This window comes from Oryctolagus cuniculus, chromosome 8 (genome assembly GCF_051225735.1).
Source record: "Oryctolagus cuniculus isolate XC-2025 breed Fujian yellow rabbit chromosome 8, ASM5122573v1, whole genome shotgun sequence".
NCBI lineage: Eukaryota > Metazoa > Chordata > Mammalia > Lagomorpha > Leporidae > Oryctolagus > Oryctolagus cuniculus.
Window position 1 is genome coordinate 64,532,712 of NC_142874.1, and position 24,858 is coordinate 64,557,569.

Genomic DNA, 24,858 nt, shown 5'->3' on the forward strand with positions numbered 1-24,858 from the left:
GGTTCCAGGTCAAAGTCATCACCCCAGAAAAATGCTTTCATAATCCCTTAGCTAATGTCTCCACCTCCTATCACACCACCTTGTTTTATTTCACCAAATCTGTAACTGCCTGAAGGCATATATTCTTTGCATGTTTATTGCCTTTTTCTCTCACCAGACAGAAAACTCCTGGAAAAAGCACCTTTTGAATTTTGTGTCTTATTAACAGATGAGTCCCTAGCATCTAATTCAGAGCATGGTGCATAGCAGGCAGTCAATAGATATAAGTTAAATTAATGCATCTACATCCCCACTGGATTCCTAAGAGAATTAATCAAATGAAGCTGGCTCACCTGTCCAGCACAAGCCAAACAAACGTCCTCCAGGGTACACTGCCTCCAATGGTAGCTGGGACCAGTTAAATTCCGTGATTTGTTAAAGGTAGCAACATCTCTAAGGAAACGTTTTAGACATCCTGGAAGTACGGAAAATATTTTTGTAATACATAATGTTTTCTAATATGATATAAGATACCACAAAATCATCTTGCTTTAAGATAATAACTCATTCATATTTAGTATTTTACAGTTATAAAACTATCTTCATATCTAGTTTTTGGCATACTTTCAGTATCATATTTCAGAACCTTTTGCCTAATCCAATTTTTAAATGTGTCAAGTTATAATTATAGCCTATTAAAATGCTTCCTACCCAGGGTTGGTGTTTCATCCAGTGATTAAGACACTGCCTGGTAGGTGGCATCCTGCTTCAGAGCACTTAGGTTTGAGACCTGGATCTGCTCTCAACTATAGTTTCTGCCAATGTGCATCCTTAGGGGCAGTAGATAATGCCTCAAGTATTTGGTTCCTGCCACATAGATAGGAGGTCCATACTGAGTTCCCCACTCCTAGGTTAGGCCTACTCCAGCCCTGATTGGGGATGAAACAGCAGGTGTGAGATCTCTCTATATCTCTCACCACTGTCTCTCTGCCTTTATAATAAAATAAATAAAAATTTAAATGCTTCATACACATAAAAGTTTGTACTTTTTATAGTGAAATTATTTTGAAAGTTTATAGTTTCCATATTATTAACTTAATAACATGAGAGTACTTCAAAAAGTTTGTGGAAAGTTGAATTAGAAGATAGACTCAATTACATAGAGTCACAGGGTTTATAACATCATTTATTTTGCCTACAAAATTAAATTCATGTATACAAGGAACTATATAAAGTCTATGAAATATATATATACATATATATATATAATGAAAAGATTGGGCCATCACTGTGGCATAGAAGGCTAAGCCTCCGCCTTCACTGCCAACATTCCATATGGTTAATGGTTCAAGTCCCAGCTGCCCCACTTCTGATTCAGCTTCCTGCTAATGTGCCTGGGAAAGTAGCAGAAGATGACCCAAGTGCGTGGATCCCGGCACCCATGTGGGAGACCCAGAAGAAGCTCCTGACTCCTGGCTTTGGCCTGGCCCAGTCCCAGCTGCTGCAGCCATTTAGGGAGTGAGCCAGAAGATGGAAGAGACTCTCTCTCTCTTTCTCTCTCTATCTCTCTTTCTCTCTACCCCCCCACACCTTCTCTGTCTGTATCTCTGCATTTCAAATAAATAAACAAATCTTTAGAAAAAGACTATGCATAGATTTCAAAAATGTTGTCACCAAAAAAAATTTATCTTCACATCACATTTTTCCATTGATTTTTCTGAAGTTTGCTCAAATATAATATAAACATTTTATTATTCAAAATTCTAATATTCCTTCCATTTTAGGACATTATGAGTCATATACTGTGTCACTATTCTAATTCTTCCTGATTGAAGGTATTGTACTTCATTGTGTGCATTTGTCAGGACCAGGGACCAAAATTACATGGGAAGGAGAATTTGGAAAATGCATGAAGATATTTTTATGCTTATGGTACAGACGATTGCAGGGAAGGGAGCCAGTATGCTTGAAAGATTAATAACAATCAGCACATAAGCAGAAGAGAATCAAGAGAGTCAACATCCTCATTAGAAGAGAGATTACCCAGGGAAATCTAGATCACTAGGATGCCAAAGTAGGACAGGAAGTACAAGTATAATCTTATGATTCTATGATACATATGTATTTCACATACAGAGAATATCAGAGATATACATTATTTGAATATTTATATGTAAGATTGTTAGCTATAGGTAGGAGTATTCCCTGAGACAGCAAGGAGCAATGACATCCCATTAGCATTATATTAATATTTTCAAAGCTCTTCAATGTCTTGCTCAATGTAAGATTGCTAGAGTTTCATATTTGGTTTTATATTCAACTTGTTGCAATATGTTATTGTGGTTTAAGTACCCGGTAGAAATCAAATCTCACATATTGTTACAGAGTTTTAAATGGAAGAAATATTTTGATAGGCTTTTAGATAATTATATTCTTTTTGACATTACATCAAAAGTCTAACAATTTCCAAAGTTAAATTGTAATGTGAAATCTGCAACCCTATCAGTGAATTTTTATATTTGGATACATTAAAATCCATCTAACAGAATTTAAATGGAGTTTTTATCTATATATGAGTTTTTAATGTCATTTAATTATAATGTCATCTAATTGTTGGTCATTTCAAAATTTTCCTTTTTTGAGTTCAGTAAATCTTACAAGTTTTGACACATTTCATTACACAGTATTTTTTAAAAACTACATTTGTTATTATGACTGCCAATCACATTAGAAAAGTCAAGCTTGAAGCTGTCAAACTCATAGATGATGAATTTTTCAAAAAATTCTTATTTTCAATTGTAATTTTATCATTAGCCAGAACTTATTACCTCAGTTGTTATGCTAAAGAGGTAAAAATCACATCATCTTAAAGAGATATCTGTAAAGACCTTTATCTGAATAATGAAAGAAGTCCTATCATTCTTTTAAAAAATAATATTCTACCAAAAAAATGCTTTTTCAGTCATTTCCATTGTTAATCAATCATTTCATAAGTATGAAGATAACTATGATACTTCAAAATGTAGTCAAATGTGTTACATATGCTTTCTACCTTGTTCAAAGGGTTTTTATTATTGAGATAAAAACATGTGTAACAAGTCCATAAGCAAAAGAATGAAGATGGAACGTTACTTTGTACAATATATGAAAAATAACTCAAAATGGATTAAACCTGAATCATAAGAGCTAGTACTCCAAAACTCTAAAAGAAGAAATAGATGAAAAGCTTCCTAACATTGATTTGACTGTGACTTCTTGGATATGACACCAGACCAGAGACAACAAAAGTAAAAATAGGTAAATTAGACTACATCAAAACTGAAAATTTCGATGATCTTGATTCTTCCAATTCATGAACATGGAAGATTTTTCAATTTTTTTTAATGTATTCTACTTCTTTCTTTAGTCCTTTGTAATTTTCATTGTAGAGATCTTTGAAATCATTGGTTACATTTTTTCCAAAATATTTAATTCTTTTTGGAGTTATTATGAAAGGGGCTGATCTTAACACTTCTTTCTCAGCCATGGCATTGTCTGTATACAACGGCTATTGACTTTTCTGTATTGATTTTATATCCTATTACTTTATAAAATTATTTCATGAGTCCCAGTAGTCTCTCTGTGGAGTCTTTTGGATCCCCTATTTATAGAATCATGTCATCTGCAAATAGGAGTAGTTTGATTTCCTTCTTTCCGATTTGTACATCTTTGATTTTTTTTTCCTAATGGCTCTGGTTAAAATTTCCAGGACTCAATTGTATAGCAATGGTGAGAGTAGGCAACCTTGTCTGGTTCTGGATATTAGTGGGAATGCTACCAGCTTTTCCCCATTAATAAGATGCTGGTTGTTGGTGTGTCATAAATTGCCTTAATTGTGTTTAGGAATGTTCCTTCTATGCCCAATTTGCTTAAGGTTTTCATCACGAAAGGATGTTGTATTTTATCAAATGTTTTCTCTGTGTCTATTGAGATAACAGTATAGATTTCATTCTGCAGTTTCTTAATGTGATGTATCACATTGATTGATTTGTGAATGCTGAACCATTCCTGCACACCACAGACAAATCCCACTTTGTCCATGTGAATGATCTTTCTGATATGTTGTTGGGTTTGATTAGCTAATATTTTGTTGAGGATTTTTGCATCTATGCTCTTTGGGGATATTGGTCTATTCCTGTTTTTCTTTTGTATCATTTTATCTTTTGTATCATTTTATCTTTTGTATCATTTTCTGGCTTAGGAATTAAGGTGATGCAAGCATCATATAAGGAAGATTGGAGGATTCTCTCCCTTTCAATTGTTTGGACTAGCTTGGAAGAATTTGAATTAGTTCTTTAAATGTTTGGTAGAATTCAGCAGAGAAGCAGACCAGTCCTGGAATTTTCTTTGTTGTGTGGGTCTTTATTACTCTGTTTAGGTTCTATATGTCTTCATGACTCAATCTTGGTAGATTGTATGTATCTAGGAATTTATATTTTTCTTCTTGGTTTCCCAATTTGTTGGCATACAGCTCATTGTAGTAATTCCTGAGGATTCTTTTTGTTACTGTGAGAACTACTGCTACACTTCCTTTTTCAACTCTGATTTTATTTATTTGGTTCTTCTCCCTCTTTTTGTTTGTCAGTTGGGCCAAATGTCCATACTACCAAAAGCAATTTGCAGATTCATTGTGATACCAATCAAAATGCCAACAACATTCTTTGCAGATCTAGAAAAAATGATGCTAAAATTATATGGAAACACAAGAGACATCAAATAGCTAAAGCATGCTTATACAACAAAAGCAAAGCCGGAGGCATCACAACACCTGATTTCAAGAACTAGTACAGGACAGTTGTAATCAAAACAGATTGGTACTAGCAGATAAACAGACATGTAGACCAGTGGAACAGAATAGAAACTCCAGAAATAAATCCATGCGTCTACACCCAGTTTATCTTTGACAAAGGAGCTAAAATCAATCATTGGAGCAAGGACCATCTCCTCAACAAATGGTGCTGGAGAAACTGAATCTCCACATGCAGAAGTATGAAACTAGACCTTACTTTATACCTTACAAAAAATCCACTCAAAATGTATCAAAGACCTAAAGCTATGACCAGATACCATCAAATTACTATAGAACATTGGGGATATTCTTCAAGACATGGCATAGACAAAGATTTATTGGAAAGGAACACAGAAGCACAACCAATCAAAGCCAAAATTGACAAATGGAATTACATTGAGCTAAGAAGCTTCTGTACTGCAACAGAAAGACTCAGCAAAGTGAAGAGGCAATCTATAGGAGAAAATATTTGCAAACTAAGCAACTAACATTCACAATCTATAAAGCACTCAAGAAATTCAACAACAAAACAAACAATTCAGTTAAGAAATGGGCAAAGGATTTGAAAAGGCATTTTTCAAGAAAGGAAATTCTAATTGCCAACAGACAAGTGAAAAAATGTTCAGGATTATTAACCATCAGGGAAATACAAATCAAAACCACAATGAGGTTTCATTCTAACAGCCAGTTAGAATGACTGGCATACGGAAAACAAGAAACAACAAATGCTGGCAAGGATATGGAGGAAAAGATACTCTAATGCATTGTTCATGGGAATGTAAACTATAACAGCCACTGTGAAAGACAGTATGGAGATACCTCAGAAATCTGAGTGTAGACCTTCCATCTGATCCTGCCATTCACCTCCTGGGAATTTATTCAAACCAAAAAGAAATCAGCATTTGAAAGAGTTGTCTATACCCCATATTTATTGCAGCACAATTCACAACAGAAAAGATATGGAATCAACCCAGATGTCCATCAACTGTTGACTGGATAAAGAAATTATGGTATATATAAACTATAGAATACTACTCTGCTGTACAAAAAAATAATGAAAACCTGTCTTTTGCAAAAAGATGGATGCAACTGGAAATCATTATACTTAGTAAAATAAGCCAGTCTACAAAGACAGATATCATATGTTTTCCCTGATCTGAGGTAACTAATAAAATACCTAAATTGTAATGTATTGGAGTGAAATGGACATTTAGAAATTTGATGACCGTTGGGGCCAGTGCTGTGGCTCACATGGCTAATCCTCCACTTGAGGAGCTGGCATCCCATATGGGCACCGGGTTCTAGTCCCGGCTGCTCCTCTTTCAGTCCAGCTCTCTGCTGTGGCCCGGGAAGGCAGTGGAGGATGGCCCAAGTGCTTGGGCACCTGCACCTGCGTGGGAGACCAGGAGGAAGCACCTGGCTCCTGGTTTTGGATTGGCGTAGTTCAGGCTGTGGTGGCCATTTGGGGGGTGAACCAACGGCAGGAAGCCCTTTCTCTCTGTCTCACTCTCTCTCACTGTCTAACTCTATCTGTCAAAAAAAAAAAAAAAAAGAAAGAAATTTGATGACCTTGCAGCTTTAGATGGCCCAAATACCACTCCCCACTTGGGAGACCTGGATAAAACTCTTTGCTCCATTCTTTGACCTGGCCCAGCTCTGGCCATTGCAAGCATCTGGGGAGTGAATCTGTGGATGAAGACCTCTGTGTCTCCCTCTCTCTGTAACTCTGCCTTTCAAATAGATAAATCTAAAAAAATAATAATAAAGAGTACAATGACTATTGTAGATTTGTGACACTGATCTGACTTAATGCTAAGATGCTAAGTTTAGTCTATTGATGTTGCATTATCAGTACAAATTTCCATTTAGAAAACTAAAAATAATATTAACATTATTATGAAAATCATTTTTCTCTCATCTCCTCTATAAAAGGCTATTAGGAAACTGCATTTTAAAATCAATAAAGATTACAATGAATTCCTTAATGTCATGGAAAAATTATATAACGTTGACCAAAAAATTGTTGACAATTCTTGACCAAAATTCTCAACTTCATTGGCTATATGCGTTATGAAAAATTAATTCTATACTAACTTAAAGTTTAAAATAAATATATTGAAAGATACAATGTGTCTTTTAATTATCTGGCCACTTACTATTGCTAAAATTTTCTATTCAGTGGTCAGTCCCACAAAATTTCTGTGTTAGCCCTCCACCACTTTTTCATCAATACTATGATGTTTTCTTTTGGTTTGAATAACTGCTACTGATTTTTCTTAATTTATTAAATGACAGAACTCTTCACATATAAAGATACACCTTCTTTATTTTTCTCCTGCTTCCTCATGTTTTTTTTTTCAGTGACTTTTTATTTAATACCATTTTAAATTAAGTTCCTTTTTAAAATTTTTACTTTAATTTTAGTTTTTAAGATTTAATGTGATTTGTAGATACAATTCTATCAACAATGATATTCTCTTCCTCCCTCCCTTCCTCTCTCTCCATCTCTCCCAACTACTCTCCATCCTTCTCCCTTTCTTTCTCTTTTTTATTTTAGTTGTTGAGATAACATATCTTAAATTTATATTACAGTAAAAAAGCTTAATACTTCACATAACAAGAAATTTAACAAGTTAACAAGTTAAAAGCAAAAAGGAAACCTAGTTTAGAAGGAATATAGATAATGGCCATGAACAATAATTGAATGGAAAAATGACCATCACAGATCATTGAAACTATAGTAGTGTAACATTCTTAACCACTGGTTTGACAAAGATATAAAACAAAGTTTTACAAAACTACATTTGCAGCAATATTGTTACAAACAGTCACTTCTTTCTTTTCTTTTATTTTCTTCTTCTTTTCCTTTCTTTTCTTTTTTTTTTAAATTTTAGCTCCCACACATAAGGGAGAACATGTGGTATTTGTCTTTCTGGGTCTGGCTTATTTCATTCAATATAATATATTTCAGTTGCATCCATTTTGCTACAAATGGTAGAATTTCATTTTTATAGCTGAATAATATTTCATATATATATATATGTACATTTTCTTTAGGCATTCATATGATGGACACTTGATTGAGTCCAAATTTTTGCTATCATAAACAGTGCTGCTATAAACATGATGGTGCAAGTACATCTTTGATACATTGTTTTCAAATCTTTTGTGTATATACCCAGAAGTGGGATTCCTGGATCATATGCAAATCTAGTCCTAATTTATTAAGAAATCTCCACACTGTTTTCCACAGGGGCTGCACTAATTTACATTCCCACCAACAATGTGTAAGTGTTGCCTTTTGTCTATATCCTCACCAGCATTTGGTACTCTGTATGTTGAATAGAGTGAAGAGACATCCAGCAAAATGGGAAAAATATTTGCAAACCACCTATCTGGCAAAGGATTAATATGCTGAATGTATCAACAACTTAAAAAAGCTCAACAACATCAAACCAATCCAGTTGAGTAATGGGCAACGAACTTCAATAGACAGTTCTCAAAAGAATAAATAAAAATGACCCTGATTTCTGCTCAATTGTCCTCCAAGTTTATCACTAAAAGTGTGTAGAGAGGAAGTCTCATCCCATAGCCCCAGGAGCTGGATCTCATTATCTGTTTAAGGCTATCAAGATAAACAATATTTTTTCATATCCTTCTTTCCTTTTCTCAGAGTTCCTTGTACCCAAGTACTGCCAAGTGACATTGACAGGTAGATGAAATTAAAGTGAAAATCTCTGGGATTTTAAGGAAGGCCATTTTTATCCTCATATATCTAAAGAACACATTAGAAGAAAACATTTGGTATTATCTCTTCTCTTAAATACAAAAGTGATCTCAGAATCTGTCAGCCATTATGACTAAACCATTACAAATGAGAAAATAGAAATCCAATAATACATTTAAACAGATGATACATAAACTTAGAAGAAGCTTGCTCAGACAAAATAAACTTTAACAGAAAAACTGTAAAAAGAGACAAAGAAAGGCACTATGTAATGATCAAGGGATCAATGAAACAGGAAGAAGTGACTAGTATAAATGTATATGCACCTAATTACAGGGCACCTGGCTATTTAAAAGAAATGTTAATGGATTTAAAGGGATAAATAAACAAAATACAATAGTATTGGGGGGATTTAACTACACCACTTTCAGCACTGGACAGATCAATAAGACAGAAAATCGGCAAGGAAACAACGGAGTTAATTGACATTGCAGACCAAATGGACCTAACATACATCTATAGAGCTTTCCAAACTAAAGCATCAGAATACAGACTCTTCTCACAAGTGCATGGAATGTTCTCTAGGATTGACCACATGCTAGGCTAAGCAAGTCTCAGCAAGTTCAAAAAAAATCAAAATCATATCAGGCATCTTCTCAGACCACAGGAATCTGCAGGACTTACACAAACACATGGAGACTGAACAACATGCTCCTAAATGAACTGTGGGTCATTAAACAAATCAAAAGAGAAATCAAAAAAATTCTGGAACCAAATGAAGATGACAACACAACACATCAAAATTTTGGGGATACAGCAAAAGCAGTGTTAAGATAGAAGTTTATAGCTATTAGTGCCTACATCAATAAACTGGAAAGATACCAAATAAATGAGCTATCAATGCATCTCAAAGACCTCAATTTATTCTCAAGCTATTCAAAAAAGTTTAAAGGGGATGAATCCTCCCAAATTATTCCTGTGAAGCCAGCGTCATCTTAATTCCTAAACCTGAAAACTATGCAACAGAGAAAGAGAACTACAGACTATCGCTTCTCAGCCTTTTGGCTAAGATCAAGTGTAAGAACTACAGACTAATTTCCCTGATGAATTTAGACACAAAAATCCTCAATAAAATACTAGCCAACCGAATCCAACAGCACATCAGAAAGATCATTCATCCAGATAAATCACCCAGTGAGATTTATCCAATTTGCAGGGATGATTCAACATTTTTAAATCAATGTGATACATCTTAACAAATTGAAGGAAAAAAGTATGATTATCTCAATAGACACAGAAAAAGTTTTTGACAAAATACAACACTGTTTCATGAAGAAAAGCAAATTGGGAATAGAAGGAACATTCACAATCAAGGCAATTTATGACAAACCCACGGCCAGCATCCTTTCGAAAGGGGAAAAGTTGGAAACATTCCCACTGAGATCCAGAACCCAATAAGAATGCCCACTCTCACATTGCTATTCAATATAGTCCTGGCAGTTTTAGCCAGAGCCATTAGATAAGAAAAATTGGGAAGGAGGAATTCAAACTATCCCTATTTGCAGATGACATGATTCTATATGTAGGGGATCCAAAAACAACACCAAGAGACTATTGGAACTCATAGAAGAATTTGGAAAATTAGCAGGATATAAAATCAACACATAAAAATCAGCAGCCTTTGTACACACAACTAATTCCACAGCTGAGAAAGAGCTTCTAAGATCAATTCCATTCACAATAGCTACCAAAAAAAATTAATACCTTAACCAAGGATGTCAAAGATCTCTATAATGAGAATTAGAAAGCATTAAAGAAAGAAATAAAAGAAGATACAAAAAAATGGAAAAATATTCCATGTTCATGGATTGGAAAAATCAATATTATCAAAATGTCCATACTACCAAAAGCAATTTACAGATTCAATGTGATACCGATCAAAATACCAAAGGCATTCTTTTTAGATATAGAAAAAACAATACTCAAGTTCATACGGAAACAGAGGAGACCCCAAATAGCTAAAGCCATCTTTTAACAAAGCCGGAGGCATCACAACACCAGATTTTAAGATATAGTACAGGGCATTTATAATCAAAACAGCCTGGTACTGGTATAAAAACAGATGGAACAAAATAGAAACACCAGGAATCCATCCAAGCATCTACAACCCAAAAAATAAAAATGAAATCTGGTTATTCTCAACAAAATGGATGAAGCTGGAAAGCATCATACTTAGTGAAATAAGCCACTACCTAACAGACAAATACTATATGATCTCCCTGACCTGTGATAACTAATAGAGCTCCTAAAAGGCAACCTGTAGAAGTGAAATTGGCATTTTGAGAAGCAGTTACATTGAATAGCCCATGCCTTGACTGTTGAGGAAGAGTTTTTAGTTTTCCTTTCTTTTGATTCATTTTATCTTACTTTATTTCTTTTTTGTTCCATACTAATCTTTGAACTCTTTACTTAACATAATTAATCATATGTGTATAAAGTTAATTGAAAAATAGATCTTAAAAATAAGAATGAGAATAAGAGTGGGAAGAGGAAGGGGGGTGGTAGAGTAGGTAGGAGGGCAGGCATGGAGGGAAGAATCATCATGATCCTAATGTTGTAATTGTGAAATGAATGAAGTTCAAAACTGGAAAGCAGTATAGTACTGCATAGATTCCTATGGACATATTTCTAAGAGTACAGTTTAAAAACTTGCCATGAGACCCCACATCCGCTTAAACAATGGTGGTAAAAATAGCATTCTAAGTGTTATAGAGATCATATGTATAAGATTAAGTGTTAAAGTGATCACATAGATAGGATCAAGTGTTAAAGCAATCAGATAAATAGGACTAAATTTTTGGTATTAACAATAGAATTAAAGAGGAGTGAATGCACCAACATGGGAAGCATTTTTCAATTTAAATAATCAGCACTGAAAGTCCACCATCTTATAATAAGTAATCTAAAGAAGAATCTACCCCATCATAACTATATGCATTAATTATTTTTGATTATATATTTATCTATCATCTATCTCTCTATCCAAAAGACATAGTGACAGAGAGAACGGGAGATCGAGAGAGAGAGAGAGAGAATCTTCCACCTGACTCACTCCTCATATGCTCACAACATCTGGGATGGGGCCAAGCTGAAACCAGGAACCAGGAACACCTCCAAGTCTCCCACATCAGTGAGAGAATCTCAAGTACTTAGGCTGTTATCCATTATCCATATGCCTCCCACATTAGCAGGAAGCTGTAAGGGAAGCACAGGCAATGATGATATAGCATGCTGGCATCATAAGTGGTGGCTTAACCTACTGTACCTCGGTGCCTACCCTGTGTGCTAATTCTTATGGCAGGAATAGCCATGGTAAATGTCACTAATAACAATGGAGAAAAATACATAATTAACATTACATAAATGTAATCTGTGTTACATGGAATTCAAATACTTTAGGACATCTCAAGTTTTTTCTCTGTCTCTTCTTTTCTTTCCTTCCTCTCTCTCCCTTCCTCCTTCATTCTTTCTTTCCTTCCTGCATTTCTTCTTTTCTGTTTGTCTTTATGCAAATAGATCTAGAAACAATCCAGACTGCCAGTTTAGAAGGGAGGTAATGTTATAGAAATATCAAAATGGATTCCACTCCACCCCTTTATAAGACAATTTCAAATAGAAATACTGACTTTTTGAGTGAGCCTCTATGTCTTCATCTCTATGTATTTTTTCTGTATCACACATTTTAATCCTGTGCCTGCAGTTTTTTGAAGTGGCAATGAGCTGAAAAATAAAAAGCCTCACCAACTTGGAAAAGTCAGTGAAGAAAAATGTTACAAATCTTTGGGTAATCAAAATCCTTAAATAATGCTAATGTATTAAGTACATTGGGAGTATAGGGAAACTCCTTATTGTTTTTGAGAGCAAATAGATTCTATAATTGATGCCACATAACAATTATATTTGAAATTTCTTCCACTCAGTTTCATAAATGTCTTGCGAACCTTTGAATTCATAAAATTAGAACAAATAATAACCATCATTATTGTCTACTACCTTGCAGTGCCTTTTACATGCCAATGTGGTGCTCAGTCCTTACACAGTCTGTAGTTTTTCACAGTCATAGCAACACCACTAGGTAAATATTATTGTCTTTATCTTATAATTTGGGATACTGCAAAGGCCTTAGTCCTCTACAAGTTCACAGGCTTATGAAAAATTGACAATGAATAAAGTTTTTTGTTGTTGTTGTTTTATGATGTTTTTATTTTTCCCAAAGAAACTTATATTTAAGGAATACAAACCTCATGCATTTCATAAGTACAATTTAGGAATATAGTGATTCTTCCCACCATACCTGCCCTCCCACCCACACTCCCACCCCCTTTCTCTTCCCTCTTTCATTCCCAGTCTCCACTAAGATCCATTTTCTTTTAACTTTATACACAGAAGAACAACTCTATACTAAGCAGAGTTCAGCAATTTGCATGAAAAAAAAATGTTTCTCAACAGTGGAGACCAGGACTGTTCGAAGTCATTGAATCTCAAAGCTAATTTCACTTTTTTTTAGAAACTTAATTAACTTTAAAGAAGCACCCAAGAATGATACATCTTTCAGAAGCACTTAGACATAATTATAACTTATGAAACCTAATAATATTCTGAAAAATTTGTTTTTGAATGCTTCAAATATTGAAACTATATGTTAAAATATTCCCTTACTAGACCAGGTACCGCAGTTAGCTTCATGGTGACAGAAGCATTGTAATTAACCCTGATGTGGCACTCTTACAACATTCTACCAGAGAATTGTAAGCAAGAGGAGAACGAGGTTATACCAGATCAGGTCAGGACTTGTTCTCTTGCAGATTGATTTGTGATGCTCCTCTTTGTCTACTATTCCCTAAATGGTGTTCTCTCAGGTCTTTGTTCAGTGACTATACTCCGTATCTGATCAATTTCTCCCACATTTGGGGACTTCTGTTCCTTGGTAGACTCATGAATTCCAAATCTATAACTCCAGCCACACAGTCTATGAATCTCCATTTGTATGTAGCAGGGCAACCTCCAACCCACCAGGCTGAACTTGAACTTATCCTCCTCCTCTCATTCCCCATCCCTTTGTGTACCTCCTCCTATTCCCTCTACATCACTAAATTAGTGTCTGTCTTGCCTCCTGCATCCAAGAAGAACCCAAATACTGCTGACGTTCCTCCAAAATACCCAAATCTCAATTTAGTACCTCCTTCATGACTGCCATTACTGGAATCCAGTTTAGTATCAACTCTCCCAGTACTACATTTGTTGTTCTCTAATTAATCACAATTTAATCAAAATATATTAAAAGCTTAATCAGGGGCAAGATAAGTGAATGCATGAATATTCACCTGATAAGCTTAGTCTCTGATATACCAAGAATTAACTAAAATGTATCAGATTAGTTAGCATTGAAATTAGGAATGAAATATGCTTGTTGAAAAAGTAAAAGTCGCCGGCGCCGCGGCTCACTAGGCTAATCCTCCGCCTGCGGCGCTGGCACACTGGGTTCTAGTCCCAGTCGGGGCACCGGATTCTGTCCCGGTTGCTCCTCTTCCAGGCCAGCTCTCTGCTGTGGCCCGGGAGTGCAGTGGAGGATGGCCCAAGTCCTTGGGCCCTGCACCTGCATGGGAGACCAGGAGAAGCACCTGGCTCCTGGCTTTGGATCAGTGTGGTGCGCTGGCCACAGCACGCCAGCCGCAGAGGCCACTTAGGGGGTGAAGCAACAGAAAAGGGAGATCTTTCTCTCTGTCTCTCTCTTTCTCACTGTCCACTCTGCCTGTCCAAAAAAAAAAAAAAAAAAGTCATTTGAATAGTAAAGACTTTTTTATCCAATTTCTGTAATTCCCAATCAGATAGCTGTAAGAAAGTGTATTTCTGGTTTTGTGTTCTACATTTTCAGTCTATCTCCTTATTTAGCAGGTACATATGCTGCTCTTTGGATTGCATTCTGAATTTAAAAGCCTCTAATGGGTGTACTATACCTATTTATGACTAACTTCTGTGAAGTTAAAACTATATTTTGAAAAAAGAGACTAATTTGAAGCTAGGTTAGCAACTGGAAAAAAAGATTTTGTGGCACTTAATTATAAGTTTTCAGAGAACCTACTGATATAACTGGAGACAGATCATGAAAAATGGCCTAAATAGTGTTTATAGTATTATTCTAAGAACCAAATGATAGAAGAGCAGTTACTCTGTTTTTGTTTCTGTACTACATTACTGGCTTGGAGATCAAGAGATGACTACCCAAGATAGGTTTCTCTAATTCTGTTAAGGAAGATAAAATTAGCTACATTATCCTTTATAACTGTGTATCCATAAATCCTGTGAAATGGGCAATGTCCTGCACTCTTGTTTCATGTCATTGAGAATACTGAATTAACTCCTTCTAAAGCAATCCACAAAACCACAAAACTGGTATCTGAGACGTTTGCAAAATTTTATGGCACTGTGTTAAAGAATCTGATTATATTGAACATTTGTATTTGGAAATAAAATTTGAAACAGGAATTGCTTATTTACTATCATCAGGTTAAGCATTTGAATACTCAGAGCTCTAATTCAAGAAAGTGTTGTAATTATTTTAATGCATCCTGTAAGTGCCTTCAAAACCAAATAAAAATAGAATTCCACTTTAATTTAGTTGTCAGTGGAGAATACAGACACAGTTACCTGTTACTTCTGATCATTATGTTGAGCTAAATATAATATTTAACTACTAAGATATTTCTCATTTCTTACCATGACCTCATTTCCAAAGTATTCATTTAGGGGTTTTCCTCTACACTAACCACAGCATTAGAAAATTTGCAGTGATTAATAACTGATTTCCTACAACTAAAACCTGGACTATTCTTGGTTCAATTTAACACTGTGGTATAATATGTCTTAGTCCAGTTGTTAGAGCTGGTAGAAACATTAACACAATACTTAATATAATGCCAAATTAAGTGTTATACATTTAAATACTATACTCATAGAAATATCCATCTCAATATCTTGTATTTTGTTGCTGCCATACATATTTCAGATGTTTAGAAGGTGTAAGGCACTCCATCTTTCTCCCTTGGCAATAAGAATACAAATTGTGCTGTATATCTCCCCAGTTCACAGCAGTTGAATACCATTATATCCTTAGAAAAAATAACAATGAGAAATATTAAAGGTCCTTCTATCATGTGGTTCTGTATGCCTAACATGTGAAACATCATGAAAGGCTACAAATGATTGTGATCATAACTAATGGTACTGCAGAGCTTAATTACTGTCATTGATGTGAGAATATAATACTAGATCATTTTCTCTGTGTCTCTGTTCTCTTTCCATTTAATGTCAAAACCATATTGTCCTTTACCCTTTGGCCTCAATCTTTTATTTTTGGCTGCAAAAACTGAAGATCAATCTCACAACCTAGCTCTATTCAAAATATTTAAATGCACTGCAAAGCTTTTCAAATGACTAATAGGTTGAGAGAAACCTTTATTCCAAATAATTTAAATATGAAATTTTTAAGAATGAGTATACTAAAAGTTAACTAGCATGTCATTTGTTCATGCAAAGAATTATTTTGTCAAAATCTTATGCCTTGTATCTGTTAGTCATGTTGATTGGCAGAAATACTAATACCCTTTTTTATAATATAACTGCATATTTATTCTTCATATTTTCATAACTTTCTAACTATTTCCTCTAAAACTCACACACTCTAGATTAATGAACTCATTGCTTCCAAAGACAAAGTAAATTTACTTTATAGAAATGCAAAAGACATGGGGATGGAATTCCTTAATATTGAGTTTTAAGCATTAGAATATTCATTGTATCTTAGTTCATGTACAAATACATTCACCTTTTAAAAGTAAAAATTCTAACAGGTTTTCAGTATTAACTTATTTTTATTATAATATTATTAAATAAATATCAGCATAAAGCAATTAATAAATATCTGGTATTTATGAATCATAGATAAAAGTACAAAGTCAAATGTAAGTACAATTATTTATCCAACAAAATTCAAATCAATATTATTTTAATATGTTGGACAAAATAAGATTTTTTTGTATATAATCTAACATTTTATTGAACCAATCTGTGAATATCAGTCAAAACAAACATGGAAAAAAATTTTAAATATTATTTTAAAAATCTCTTCACTGGGAACATACTAATAGGCTTACTGCCAACAAATTATTGTACAAGTTAATACTCAAAAAAGACAGAATTCATGCAATACAGATACAGCACTAAATGCTACAGAACAGGTCTTTTGATTCCAGCATAACTAATATGTCCATAGTTAGTCTTTCATGGGTCTTCACTACTCACTAATGTGAAATCTGCTATAAAATTCTTTGTAGAACTCTGTACTTCTGGCTTTAAATCAAGTTTGCCTCTCTTGTTTTTCCATTAGCCTTTTAGAATTACTCTGTTACACCATGCAATTTTCATGGTACCAATTCAATGTTTGAGTTGACCAAAAAATTTAAAAATCAAGGGATAGTATGTGAAAGTCTATCAGTTGTATATCAGTTGTAAATTATTGCAAAAATAAAGTTTTGAAATAACTGCTGGCTGGCGCCGAGGCTCAATAGGCTAATCCTCCATCTTGCAGCGCCAGCACACCGGGTTCTAGTCCCGGACGGAGCGCCGCATTCTGTCCCGGTTGCCCCTCTTTCAGTCCAGCCCTCTGCTGTGGCCCGGGAGTGCAGTGGAGGATGGCCCAAGTCCTTGGGCCCTGCACCCCATGGGAGACCAGGAGAAGCACCTGGCTCCCGGCTTTGGATCAGTGTGGTGCGCCCACCACAGCGTGCTGGCCATAGCGGCCATTGGAGGGTGAACCAACGGTAAAGGAAGACCTTTCTCTCTGTCTCTCTCTCTCTCACTGTCCACTCTGCCTGTCAAAAATAAAAAAATAAAATAAAAATAAAGAAATAACTGCTAAAAATAATTCCTTATGAATACAATAGTAGATGAAGATATAGCATTTTAATTTTAGTATACATCAATTTACCATTAGCCAATGTGCCCTCTCTTATAAGAAAGTGAAATTGGTGTCACTTCTAATAACTACTGGGCCCCAGTGAAATCATAACAAAAAGGCAAGTGCTTACACTGAAGTAGGAGTACAGCAACTGGTTAAAAGTTGTCACATACATACCAAAATAATACTATGTAACATTTGAGCTATCATTGAAATCTAAACCTAAATAAAAAAGCTGTTGAAACAAATATTTCTCTTACAGTCATTGTAATACATACTGACTCTAACAAAGTACATTAATTCTGAAATGAAATTCACTTTACCAGAATCACTGTGAGTCATTTCCTTATACTTGAGAAGGCATATGAAACAATAAGATAATATTCTAAATACAAAAGAAAAATAAGTACACTACTGATTGCCTTAGCATGATGCTACCAAGAATCAGAAGACTTTGGGCATCTCATATTAGTAAAATCATGCAGTTTTTCTCCTTTTGTGATTGGCTTATTTTACTTAGTATGTCTTTAAGGTTCATACATGTGTAGGGTATATTGAAATTTCCTTCCTTTTAAAGACTGAATAACACTCTGTACGTATTATTTGTTTATCCATTCATCTATTGATGGATGCTTGAGTTGTTTCTACCTTCTGGCTGCTGTAAATAATGCTGCTTTGAGCATGAATATTGAAATATCTCTTCAAGTCCTCACTTTAAATTATTTTATATACCGAGAAGTGGAATTTCTAGAAATGATAATTTCATTATTAATTTTTTGAGGAACTGCTACCAATTTCCATAAGAGCTGGACATCTCCATCAATAGTACACAAATGGCTCCTGACGTCTCCACATCCACAAGTACTGTTGTTTTTTTCTATTTTTTATAGTAACCATCTGTGGGGAGCAACTCGGACTAGACTGTTACTGGAATTAAGACTTATTCTATGCATCTGCTCTCCCACAATATGGCGCTGAGAAGGGAATAACAACTTCTACACAGCTGCCTCCAGTTCAACCAATAAACAGCAGGACCTGCTCCTGATTGGAGGAGAGCAGCGTACTCGGCGTGTGGGTAGCAGAGTTGGGATTGGTGGAAGAGGACTATAAAGGAGGAGAGAGACAACATGCACCAGGAACATCTACCTGGAGGAACACCTGAGCAGCCCCCGAGAGAGCCGGCCGGCGGTGTGCCGCTCCCCCGCGGAAGTGGGGAAAGTGGCAGGGAGAACCGCCCTTCCACGGAGGTGGAAGGGTCAGTAGCCAACCCGGGAAGAACCAGCAGCAAACCCGGGAAGGGCCGAGCAGATGAAAGAACAGCGCAGGGTCCTGTGTCATTCCTCCGTGAAGAGGGGGAGCGACATAATGGTGCTATGACTCGGATATGAAGCCTAGGCAGGGTTTAGTGTCGTTCCTCCATGAAGAGGGGGAGCGACAACCATCCTAACTGGTGGGAGATCAAAAGTCCACTACTTCCAAACAAAGACATCATTAAAATTCCTTCCAACATGTGCTTAGTGGTGTTTAAGTTACTTTTTTGATCAATATAGATCAACTAGAATGTTATTTGTAACTTTTAATGACAATACACACTCACTTAGAGCCACAAACACACCTTACTTAGTTAATTCTTAAAAGCAAAATCATTCTATTTCAAATTTGGAAGTCTTTAACTTCTAATCCCTTTTTCTCATTAAAATTTTTATACCACATCTTTTGATAACATGTAGTTTCGTAGGAATGTAACTATAGAGTTACGGATGCAAAGACTGTTTTCCATTATCTTTTTTCTACTTACATAGAGAGCATATGAATGAATGGCTTATTTCTAATTCTGGTTCAGGCATTCACTTGTAATATCTTCACTTATTAGCTATTCTTATATTATCAAAGAAGAAAGCAGTGCAATTTCACTGTTATAGTTTTGATAAAATGTTGCTAAAATTTTCAGAAGTTTGTTAATGTCATTTTGTAATGATTTGTCATCTTCAGTTATACATTTTCCTACCCCTTGTGTTTATATGAGACATTTTACATTCATGTTTCTCAATAATGGACATTTGTAATAGCCAAAAATTTGACAAGATACATACAGAATGTGGAGAAATTAGTTGAGAGAGGGTGGGGTGTTTGAGAATGTAGTTTACCTCCTGAAATTCTGCAAGGCAGGAAAAGGCCAAGTTCAAGAAGACAGAGTACCCTGTCATTCCTCCACCAGCAGTAGTTAAATGATCTACACAAACATGCAATCCTTCTGCTTAATAAACCCCTAGGAGCTTTCACACCCACAATTTTCACTTTGGTCTGTAAAAGCTTTTGTATAAAAACATCTTTCCAAGACTGATGGAAGCCAAGAAAAATGAAACTAGTGGGGAAAAAAAAGGCTTTTCATTTCTGCACTGATTGTGACCAAGCTACCATAACTATATAATACATTTGACAGAGAAGCGTTAACCATCTTCCCTGTAGACAAATTTTTACAGTAGTGAATTGCAATGCATGACCATTTGTGTATATGTCACTTTGGCAGAGTTAGACACAGTTACTTATCAAACAGAGTTCTGGCCATTACTGTGTAGTATAAAAGCTGATTATTCATAGGTGTGGATCATTTCAATTCTATGTTTTGAAGAGAAATTTGGATCTCCACCAGAACTGCTAAACTTGCAAATTGTTAATTAATTTTGGTCCTGACTCTAATCTTAATGCACTAAATATTTTAATAGTTCTTTAAAAAAGAATGAACTCTTCTCTATACTGAAGTGTATAGTCTACTTGAAGAGGCCACAGAAGGCAAAGTACTAATTGTCAATGTTAGAATTTGACATATCTGTTGTGATTGACCATAAATTTTCTTTATTGGTAATTCCTCCATTGGTACTGCTCTGCATTATACAATTGATACATAAACAAAGAACTTTTTCCCTAATTTAAAATAATAAGTGTTGGGACCAGCACTGTGGCTCACTTGGTTGGCCCTCTGCCTGCAGCGCCAGCATCCCATATGGGCACCGGGTTCTGGTCCTGGTTAGGGTGCCACATTCTGTCCTGGTTGCTCCTCTTCCGGTCCAGCTCTCTGCTGTGACCCAGGAGGGCAGTGGAGGATGGCCCAAGTGCTTGGGCCCTGTACCCGCATGGGAAATCAGGAGAAGCACCTGGCCCCTGGCTTCAGATCAGTGCAGCGCTGGCCATAGTGGCCATTTGGGGAGTGAACCAATGGAAGGAAAACCTTTCTCTGTGTCTCTCTCTCTCACTGTCTATAATTCTACCTATCAAATAAAAAAATTTAAAATAACAAGTGCCCTACCCTTGTTCATGCTGGTGTTTATCATACCAGAGTTAATGATGATGCACCAATGCTTATTGTGTGAACATCATAAGCTTTTCTCTAGGATATTATTGTCATTAAACTGTACTTGCAAATTTGCTATTTATTAGTACTGTTGTTTTTTGCCCCCCTTTTTTATTATTTCATTTAGAACTCATCTTTCTAATAAAATAAAACATGCAGTTTTATTTGGATATGTCCTTCATTGTTCTCTCTACTATTTTCTGTTTCCATTATGGCAAGATTCGTGTTAATGCTGAATATACACATTTATTTTTGTCACTCTTGTTATAAACCAATGAGCCACCCACTCAATACAAAAGTTTTCATTGATCATCCTCTCTATTCATAAGTTCCTTCTTTTGAGTTTTCTTTACAGCTTGATTTACCCAGTAAATTTCTTTTTCTGTCATGGGTGACTGAAACTATTCTCTGATTTCACACAGAATTGGGGCTGACAGCATTTTTCCCAGAGTCTCTCTGACTAAGCTGCCATGTCAAAAAATACACTCACCATTCTATTGTCATTTACACTCATTTAGGTTAGTGTTGTTAGTATGAATGACACAACTTTATTTTCATTTTGGTGTAGGACACTTTTCTTCTTCTGGCCAATGAATCTGATTTATTCCTGTATATCTTGTATTTGAAATAAATAAACATAAACACGAAGATTATTGACATAAAATAATTTCTAAATTATATTGCTAATATAGTAAAAGGACTTATGAATATTTTTATTAAGCAATTATATATAATCACAGGGTCTTCAGTTACATTTATACCAGAGTTGATAAACATCACCTGATATTATAGAAACAGAAAAATCACTTAGTAATTATATTATACCACTGCTCCAAGAAAAAAAATTCCATGTCTTTGTTTTGAGGGTCAAGGATTATTTTATCCTTTTACTCAAAATGATAATTAACAGTGATGAGAGAGTCCTCCAAGACGGCAGAATAGGGAGGAAGCACACTGATAGTCTGGGAAAAGATAGCTTAATAAAAGTGGAGATACTGTAGTTTCAGGGAAAAGTTAAGGAAAATTCTGCAGAAGAAACTCTTCTGGAACTGGTGGGACAAGGTAGACCTATGTGAGGGCATGGGTTCCCACAACTTGGGACCCCAGCCACTGAGTCTATGCATCAGCACTGCAAAGGGAGGTGAGGTGAAACTGCAGTACCTGAGACACTGGCAGGGAAGCGGCAGGAAGAGCCTAGAGGGAACGAGGCTTGAAGCCCCGTGGGGGAAAGTTCACCAGGCTAACTAGAGGAGAGAGAAAAATAAAATAAAAGGGACTGGTACAGTCACAAGTCTCTCTCCACTCACCTTACAAAGGTGAGCAAACAAAGAGCAGGTGCCATAGGAGCCATTTTGGACATACATAAAAGCTGCACCCACCATCAGCCAAGCAGAAAAATCTGACTCTGGTGGGGAGAAATAACAGGAGATTAGGACCAAGTGAATGTGTGGAACTAATAAACTGAGACTGTAAAAAAAAAAAAAAAAAGAAAGAAAGAAAAAGAAAGGCCTCGAGTGTTCGAGAGGACTTACAGAGTACCGGAGAAGTGAGTACTCTGGAGTCGCCACAATCTCGGTAACCTTGGCAACCTGGTGGGGGAGTACAGGAGAATTGGAGCCTACATTGAAGACTGCACAGATCCTTTGTGTGGTCCTTGGGACAGAGCAGATGAATATTATACCCACAGAGGCCAGAGCTCAGAGCTCAGTACTGCCTTCAACTCTGCTCAGCGGTGCGGAATTACTAGCTTTCTGAATAAAAAAGAGAGAGATTTACCACGCCTAACCTGGGTGTGTCACCTTTGGCACACTCTTAACCCTGAAGAACCAAACAGAGCTTGCTGGCCACACCCACCACAAGCCTCTAAGGATCCATCAAAAGCAGACAGTCCACTTAATCTAGGGACATAGTATACCGAGAAAATCTACCATAGCGGGGGAAAAAAAAAAAGAAAAAAGAATAAACCAAAGAATATATCCACAATGCCAAGCAGCAAATGCAGAAATGGAGGAAACAAGAACAAGGAAGACATTATGATGCTCCCAAATGAACTACACACCCCAATTCAATATTATGAAGATGATGAGATAGAAGAAATGCCAGATATGGATTTAAAAAAATGTATGATAAGAACATCTAGAAGTTCTCAAAAACAAATTTTTGAACTACAGAAATCCTTACTGTACAAGATAGAAAATTTCTCTTGTGAAAATGAAATCTTAAGGAAGAATCAAAATGAAATGAAGAAACTAGTAAAACATGAAATTGTGATAGTGAAGAGAAATCATAATGAATTGAAAAATTCAACTGATCAAATGACAAATGCATTAGAAAGCATTAAAAACAGAATAAGTGAAACAGAAGAGAGAATAGCAGACTTAGAAGACAGAACACAGGAAAGTATACAGTCAAACCAAAGAAAAGAAGAGGAAATTAGAAATCTAAAAAATATTGTCAGGAATATACAGGATATTATTTAAAAAACCAACATTCAGGTTCTAGGAGTTCCTGACAGCATGGAGAGGGAGAAAGGATTAGAAGGCCTTTTTAGTGAGATACTAGGAGAAAACTTCCCGAGTTTGGAGAAGAATAGAGACATCCTAGTACAGGAAGCTCATAGAACCCCTAGTAAACATGACCAAAAGAGATCCACACTATGACACGAGGTAATCAAACTCACCACAGTGAAACATAAAGAAAAGATTCTAAAATGTGTAAGAGAGAAACGTCAGATTACTCTCAGAGGATCTCCAATTAGTCTCACAGCAGACTTCTCTTCAGAAACCCTACTGGCTAGGAGGGAATGGCGAGATACAGACCAAGTACTAAGAGAAAAAAAACTGCCAGCCCAGAATATTATATCCTGCAAAGCTCTCATTTGTGAATGAAGGTGAAATAAAGACCTTTCACAGCAAACAGAAATTGAAACAATTTGTCACCACTCCTCCAGTCCTGCAAAAGATGCTTAAAGATGTGTTACACACAGAAACACAGAAACACGGCCATCAATATGAAAGAAGGTAAAGGAAGGAAACCTCACAGTAAAAGATCACAGGAAATTCAAAGCATATATTAGAAAATATCTTTGGGAAAATGGCAGGGCAAAGTCACTACTTATCAATAGTCACATTGAACGTTAATGGCCTCAACTCTCCAGTTAAAAAACACAGACTGGCTGAATGGATTAAGGAACAAAACCCATCTATTTGCTGCTTACAAGAAACACATCTTTCCAACAAAGATGCATTCAGATTGAAAGTGAAAGGTTGGAAAAAGATATTCCGTGCCAACAGAAACCAAAATAAAGCTGGCGTAGCCATCTTAATATCAGACAAAATAAATGTTAACACAAAAACTGTTAAGAGAGACACAGAGGTGCACTAAATAATGATTGAGGGATCAATTCAACAGGAAGATGTAAATATTATCAATGTATATGCATCTAATTACAGGGCACCGGTTTATTTAAAAGACATGTTAAGGGACTGAAAGGGAGACTTACACTCCAATACAGTAGTACTAGGGGACTTCAATACTCCACTCTCAGAAATAGACAGATCAACTGGACAGAAGTTCAACAAGGAAACAGCAGATTTAAACGACACTATAGCCCAAATGGATCTAATAGATATCTACAGAACTTTCAATCCTATATCTAAAGAATTTTATTTACATTCTTCTCAGCAGTACATAGAACCTGCTCTAAAATTGAACACATACTAGGCCATAAAGCAAGTCTCAGCAAATTCAAAAGAATTAGAATCACACCATGCAGCTTCTCAGACCAAAATGTAATGAAGCTGGAAACTAGCAACTCAGGAATCCCTAGAGCATATGCAAACACATGGAGACTGAAAAATATGCACCTGAATGGACACTGGAGCAAAAAGAAATCAAAAGAGAAATCAAAAACTTTCTGGAAGTAAATGAGGATAACAACACAACATATCAAAACT

The 24,858-nt window shown here is 35.7% G+C and overlaps 1 long non-coding RNA gene across 11 annotated transcripts in view; it reads right to left on the minus strand.

The window, feature by feature from the left end:
• LOC138843425 (uncharacterized) overlaps window positions 1-24,858 on the minus strand; it is a 442,121-nt gene that overhangs the window by 95,877 nt on the left and 321,386 nt on the right. For 6 of the 11 annotated variants that reach the window (XR_016211948.1, XR_016211949.1, XR_016211947.1 and 3 more), the window contains one exon: window positions 333-454. The exons of the other annotated variants lie outside the window; for them this stretch is intronic. This is a non-coding gene — a long non-coding RNA (uncharacterized LOC138843425). The remainder of the gene's footprint in view (window positions 1-332; window positions 455-24,858) is intronic. 11 annotated transcript variants of the gene reach the window in all.